Below are 7666 nucleotides of genomic sequence, written 5' to 3' on the forward strand. Positions count from 1 at the left end.
TGAGTGCCATTTATACTTCACTGTTTCATAGCTCTCTGAATCATTATAAGATGTCAAAAAAATTTCCTGGCCGGCCTTGTATCTCCTTTAGTTGCATACGTGTCTAAGTCTGAGGCAACAAACAATTTAAAAGCTGAAACCACTGCAAGTGTTTTCTTCTCACTTTGCTGACACAGAGCCAAATCCTGGACACCAGACAGAGCACAAGTAAACATGTCTGGGTAGAGGTACCTATATGAACCACAAAACCCATGAGATCTTAAGAGTGTTAAAAACAGTATGGGACAGTTTCACTTCAGCAGAAATATTCATTTATTTCCCTGTATGGCATACAATGCTGCTATTTTTGTGGAGGTTTTTTCAGAAGTTAATTGAACATTCAGTATTCAGATCCTTAGGTGAGTGGGAAGGGCAGAGGGAATGCTTGCAGGAGTATCAGAATGGTATGGTTTCAGAAAGCTGGAACATTGAGACTGCAGGATCAATCATGTATGGTTAGACTATGATGCCTATCTATCACCTATCAGTGACATAGTAATTCTTATTTACTGTCTCACTGGCCTGTTACAACTAATACCAACTTTCATATTTTGCTCTGCTTTAGCATGGAAAAGAGTTTGTAGAACTTACAATGTTTATAGCTCTCAGGCTATATAAATACTTCATTATGAATAGTGAATTAATAGAGATTTATTAAGTTATCTTCTCTCCCATTAACTTTCATCAGCAAGCCAAATATTGCAATATAGACTGTAAAATCAGTGGAAAGTCACTGACTAATATAGGTAACATGCAAGACTATGCAGAGAAGCCAAAAGGTGTAGGTATCCTATAATGGCAGTGATGCTGAGGTAGAAGGATAAATAGAGGAAAAAAAAAAGACAAGTAGACACCGAAATCTTTCTGTACAGTAGTACCAGTTCAACATTTACCCACAGAGTCAGCATTTAGCCATTTTCTGCATGTTTGTATCCAGTGTTTAAACTCTTGTGAGTCCATAGTAGAGGGATTCTCTGTTCATCGTTAGAACCAAAGTGTATAACACACCATTTATTTGAAATGATGCCCTATGCTGCTGTAGTATGGAAGCAAATGCAGCTCAGGTATGATGGAGGACAGAGTTTCCATGTAATTTCTTCTTGTGGAGAAACACACTGAAGACAAACAGATTTGTTCCACCCCCACTTTGTTATTTTTTTCATACATCTTAATTTAAAAACAAAAAAAGATGAAAAGGAGATTTTCCAGAAAGGGCTGATATATTTCCATGAAAGGAAGAGCTAACCTCATCCTGTTAAAACACATCTCACATCTTCATCTATCACTGCTAGACTGACATTATGTGTACCATCTCCCCTCAGCCCAGCCCATGAATTCACCGGATCACCCAGTCGGAGAGAACATTTCGCCCACACAGTTCAGTCTTCTCACTTCCCCTGTGCTTTAGAACCTCAATGCATGCTGGCATTGGGCTGACGTTCTATATGGCCCAACAAAATAAGACAATAATGAAGCTTCTGTCTGAATGCACAAACAAAAAGTGAAGACTCTCCTTTACAAATTTTACAGAGTTATGGAAGCTAAACCTGATCCTCAAGCCACGAAAACTTCCCCTCTGGGAAAATGAGAGGTAACACAGTAGCTGTCTTGTTTTAGGACATTTTAATCCTCTAATTATGTTCTTAGAAATTGAGTACCTGGGGCTAATGGAAAATGTTTCTGTTCCAAGGCCAGAATTCTCACCTAGATCTCTAGTTTATTCCTTCTGGTTGCAAAGATAAAAGTGCCTATCAGAAACAGGACAGACATTCCTCAGTTTAGTTTACAGTGATACGCTTTTTTATTTTATTTTTTACAGTTCTTCCTGGATTCACAGAAAGCAGGATTAGTAGGTTTGGTTGGCCTTTATGTAACTGTGACAAACTGATTTTCACAAAATAGAGCTTGGCCTTTAGAGAAGTTGTCTGTAACTTTAACAGATTGTGGCATACTGGCAAGAGCTAATCTTAGTTTACTGAGGTTGCTCTTCACTCAGGTCAGTGTGGGTGGGGTTTCAAGTGGTAGTCCAGAATGGTTTCTGCTCACTGTTTTCTTAGCCTCACTAAGTTAAAGTTAGCTTTTGTAAATGTCTCACTTTTCTTACACCTCAATATTTAGAATAGGCATGTCAAGGTGACCAATCTTTTTATCTGAATGAAATTACCTTGTTAATGCCTGCATTTCCATTGCAAGCCTTTTTGCATCTCTAGGTGAACTAAAATGAATTTGAGATGCAGCTGTTACACCTGAGTTACTAGGACAGTATTGTGCAGGTGTTGACTTCTGTTCAAGAAGGAAGGGATGACAAAAAAGTATATCTGTTGTCTTCCTGCCTTTGTTTGGCAATGATTGCTTCTGTAGGTAGAGACCATGAAACACAAATGTTTCTTCCTTGAGTAGTGCACAGCTGATAGCATTCAACTGATGTCAGTGTTGGTTTTCATTATGTTACTTCCTTGTGCTGTCACTGGGACCTTCAAGAGCATGCACACTTTCTTTCAGTGTAGGCAACTAGTACGGGGACAGAACAGAGAGCTGATAGTGGCCTAAACAAAATCTGCCACAACATGTCAGTCACCTCAAGTGCCTTGCTTAATATGTAAAGATTGGGTAGAACAGCAGTGTAGTGAGACTACCTCAGATGAGTTATGAAGATGGCAAACGCTCCTGGATAGGGAGCCTTTTGCTCTAACAACCTGCATTCATGATAATACCTGTGCAGGCAGTAAGGATGTTTTAACTAAAGTGGAATGAGCTGCTGGTTACAGTTCAATTCCATATGAAACATCCTGTTGACAACCTCAGCACAAGTATCCGTGTCAGCAAAAGAAACAGGCAATTCAAGTATTTTTCAGTCCTTTCAAGTACAGTATCTCCAGATCAAGACTCAGGGCCAGTGATATGGGCTTCTGTGGAGTTTGTACTGTTACTGACTGTGATGTAGCTATCTCCTAAAAGAATATCTTCATTTTCATACTTTGGCACTTCTATGCAAATTAGCACAGAAGTTAGTGTCAGGAGAAGATAGAGACCAACTGGATGTGCAGTTGTCTGATATGCTTCCTTGTGATTCAAGAAATGGAAAATACCTGGTGTATTTCTATCCAGGATACTTACCATCTCTTGACTGCTCAGTATTTTGTAGACATGTTCATGACCTTTGTACAGCAGATAAAAGCTTTAAAATTTGAATGTATTAGTCAGTTAATGAACAGTATACGGTACTGAGCTCTGTCAACAACATGTGCATATATATTATAAATATACCCAGAATGCATCGTGAACTGCAGTAGTTTAACATAAAACTAGCCCCAGGAGGATCTTCCTTTGATAAGTGAGGAAGTGGCATGATCTGTCATTAGTTTCCTCCTAACGAGAAACAAGTATCTTCAACCACATCTTTAGACTCCCACGCCGTTGTGGATATCAAGATGTTAAGCTCGGTTTACTTTAAAGGTCATCATGTGAGATCTAACACGCGATTTCTAAACTATAAACCAAACAGAACTCCACAAAATGAAAATGCAGATTGTCAAAAGTGAGTGAATCTTAACACAATATCTAAAAATAGATCCCAGCATGACTTTTATGGCTTAAAAACAGTAACAATTGTGCACTGGGCTTGGATTTTTTTGTTGCGAGATGAAGTTCAAGTCTGTGTGGAATATAGTTTGATTAACTATATTATGGCAACATCCAAAACATGCTAAGAGTTAGGAGTATATGGAGCATGCACTATGAAGAATTTACCACCTAAGAGTAACAGATACGAAAGCTAGGACAGACAGGATATAACCGTGTACAAAAGGTGGCAGGTGGGGAGGAGTACAAAGCTGACTGACCCATTTTGCACAAGAGAAGTTGGAGTACATCATTCAATGCTTTTTGTTCTCTCTGTGACAGACAACGATGGATGTAGTAAAGGAGGAGGAAGCCAAGGGACTCAGAGTAGGCTTATGTCGTAACCAAGACTTTAAAATACAAAGCAGCTTAAGGAATGTGTTCTTGGACAAAGCAGTGAGAAGAAAATTAAAATAGTCATTGTCTGGAACTGGGATTACATGAAGTCATATCAATGTCAGAGTAAAATGATTTACTGTTTTCCTAGGTGCCTTTATTGGTGATTTAGATATGGTTCTGAGATGCTGGATAATGTCCTGAATTCAGATCAACCCACTACAAATATGGGAAGCAGTAACATACTTTCTCATGTGTGATTCTTGACAGGAGATTATTTACAGTGGAGATTGGCATTGTTTCAAGTTTTCACTAGTTAACTATAAAGCTTTAGCCTGAACTGCATATAAAGGATGAAATGCTGGGTAAATTAGATGGATTAAAGCAACATATTTTAGTTCTAAGTTCTCACAAACTTAAAAGCTGTTTAGGCAAGGAATTTTGCCTCAAGCCCTCTTCTCTTTGAAATTTTTTAATTGTCAGCTTTAAAAGAAGGATCTGGTATCCAGTACTTCATGAGGACTGCATGGGATTTCTTGTGGAATGTATTTTGTTTTACTGAGATGGGAGGCCAACTGAAGAATGGCAGAAAGGGATATCGACTGACCGTCAGTTAAGGAAGTTGTTACCTATCCATGAGTCTCGTGTATTAGAATACTGTGTTTGAACTGTGTTGCCAGTGTATGCTTGGGACTGTTCCTGAGACAATACACAATTCTTGGAGGCACTTAAAGCTTCTCAATAAATTACTGTAGCAGTGAATTGAAACATACTAAACACTTTCTTTCTTGGGAAGTATGGAGATGTATCTTAAGTCCAGTGACTGTGAAAGCTGACTTGACATCTGTTCTGAGCTCTTTCGTTGAGCTATTCAGTAATTTCGTCCCTTTACAGTTACAGTTCCTCTGTTAGCATAGAGACATTTTAGGTTATCAAGGCTGTGGTTCAAACCAGGTTATCAACTCTTTGCCCTCTGCTTCTTGTTGCAACCTCTATCATTTATTGCCTCCTTTTCTGTGCCAGCACAGACCCTTGCTTATGGTTGCTTTTCTTTTACAGGCGAATCAGTTCCCTGATCTGATTGACTCTGGAACTACACAAGTATTAGTGGTGGCACAATAGCAAGGATGGCACCTAGGCAAGAAAGGGTGCCTGGGAATGGAGAGTGTCTAAGGAGGGAAAATGGGGGCTGCTGAAGCATTCATCACCTGGGAGAGGCTAGTGTAACCATTAACATCAGGCCCAGGAAGACACCTCCTAGCAGCTAACCTTTGCATTTGTGGGTCTTCTTTATGAGCAGGGTTCATATTAGTCAGATGGGAGTTGTAAATTTTTGGGATCAAATTACCCCTCAAATTATCCCTCCTGAATAAGAACACTGAACTCTGATAAACAGTTGGCTTTGCAAGCTCTGCAATTTCTGAGAGCAACTAAGACAAATGTTATTGCCATGTAATTGAAGTCGTGTTGTTAAAATACCAGTTAAAATGACTGGCTGCTGGTAGAACAGCCAGATCAAAACAGATCTCAGGGCTGGGTAAACTTCTCAAGTATTTATTCAGTTTTATAGAACATCCTGCACCTCTGCAATGAAATCTGTGCTGCAAGAGTTCTGTTAGCAATGGCTAACACAGCTGCTTTATGGCCAGGCTGGCTTTGCTGGTGTTAGCAGTAGCTCTAAAAACACCTCCAGTGTTCATACATTCTCAGTCACAATGGGAGAATTTGGTAGGCTAGGATCTGCATTAATGGTAAAATAGTTGTGATTCTGATGGACTACCCATTGACTTTGATGCATATGGCAGCAATGCAAGCTTGTGATGGAATCTCCATTTCTGAGCACAGACTGTGATTTTAGGTAAGACTGTACTGTTAAGCCCTAGATATTTTATAGCCTCTTGCTAGTTCATAATAGGGATCATGGCAACTGATAAACAATTCAATCAAATCTAGAATCTAAAATTGAATACCTTATTTTATCTCTTTTGACCTTCCATTATTGTTTCCTGAAGATGAGGGATATTTTGAAATAATTATTTGATCCACAGCACATTTCTATGTGTTTGTCTAGGTAATTAGTGCTTTTGAAAAGATTTGGATTACTGTCTGTACAGGATGAAGTCCTCTCTATGTGGTTTGGACACTGTGGTCAAGTCAGTTTTACAAGCACATCTTGTGAAGTCAGTTTTAGAAGAGTAATCCTGGACATCCCTTCCTGCCATTGCATTTCCTTCCAAGTTCTACAAGTGCAACTATGTGTGTGCAACCACTGGGCTAACTAGGCTGGGGTAAAAACAAATCAGCAAAACAGAGTGGTTTTTGGGGTAGAATTTTTTGATGACCAGGATCACAGGATGGTAGAGGCTGGAAGTGACCTCTGGAGATCTTCAAGTCCAACCCCCTTGCCAGAGCAGGACCATATAATCATATAGCCAAGGCCACTGCTGCCAGAGGAACTGCTCATGAAATGCTCTTATTCTCATCTAGGATGACTTTGAACCAGGCTAGATAGTTCCTGGGCTGTGCAGGGCCCCACAGTTCACATTACCAAATGCTTTGGACAGTGTCTCACTCTTAAATGAAAGATGGAAATAGATCTCTCTTTTTCAACACAGGAGTGGCAGCTGTTAAGTATTTAAAGAGTAGATACTGGCAGCTACAAATGAGCTGAAATGGAAGCTAAGTGGATTTGTGCATGGCTAACAGACAAACAGCATTCTTACACAAAGTGAGTTGTCCTTCCTGGCAGCAAGGCAGAGTTGTTTCTTGACTGAGTAACAGATGCAGTGCCTCTTCTGTATGCATATAAAATAACAGCATTTAATATTTGGAGGGGGGTTAGTCTGCAGCAATTCAAAACGCGGACAAGAGATCAAATATATTTCATCTCTCAGTAGTTTCTGAGTTAACTGGTTTTAATTGGAAAAGGGTTTTGTCTTTTTTTTTTTTTTAATAGAACTGCCAGAGGCTAAACTTTACAGATCATTAAAATGTATACTTTTTTTTCCCCAGATGGTCATCAGTTTCTCTCTTTAAAGAAACTGCTGTACTGTCGCTTACTGCTATGATAGTCCTAGGGGTTCTTAATGAGATTTTGCTCCTTTTTTCTAAATCATGGCATTCATTCACTTTGTTTCGGGGTATTAATAGCCATGGTAACCAACTGTCAGTGAGAACATTGTCCAGTCCCTAGAGTAACAGGAGCCAATGAAAGGAACATTTTTCTTTCATTCCTTTCCTATGGTTGTCTGATAATTTGCCACAAAAAAGCAGATTATTTTGACAGATCCAGATTAGGGAGTGGCTCCATGTACAGCCAGACTGGCAGAGGACTGGCAACTACAGGCCATGTGAAGGAGTTCTCCTCTTAACAGAGATCAGCTGCACAAGTCTGACTGTGTCCTCAAGTTCTGTAGTGCTTCCTCTCAGATCAAGGCAGGGGAGATGGAAACTCCATCCTCAAGGTGTATTGTGATACCAATTCTTCTTTCAAAAAGAAAAAAAAAAGGAGGCCAAATAAATGCCCAGTTTATCATTTATATGATCTCTGAATGATAAACTGAAGTTGTGATTGCTCTGGACAGGCAAATGAGCTTGATCCTTTGCTTTACTTGGCTAGGAGTGAAGCCAAGGTCCATACAGGGCTGGTCCCAAAGGGCATAAGGCATGG

This window comes from Indicator indicator, chromosome 19 (genome assembly GCF_027791375.1).
Source record: "Indicator indicator isolate 239-I01 chromosome 19, UM_Iind_1.1, whole genome shotgun sequence".
NCBI lineage: Eukaryota > Metazoa > Chordata > Aves > Piciformes > Indicatoridae > Indicator > Indicator indicator.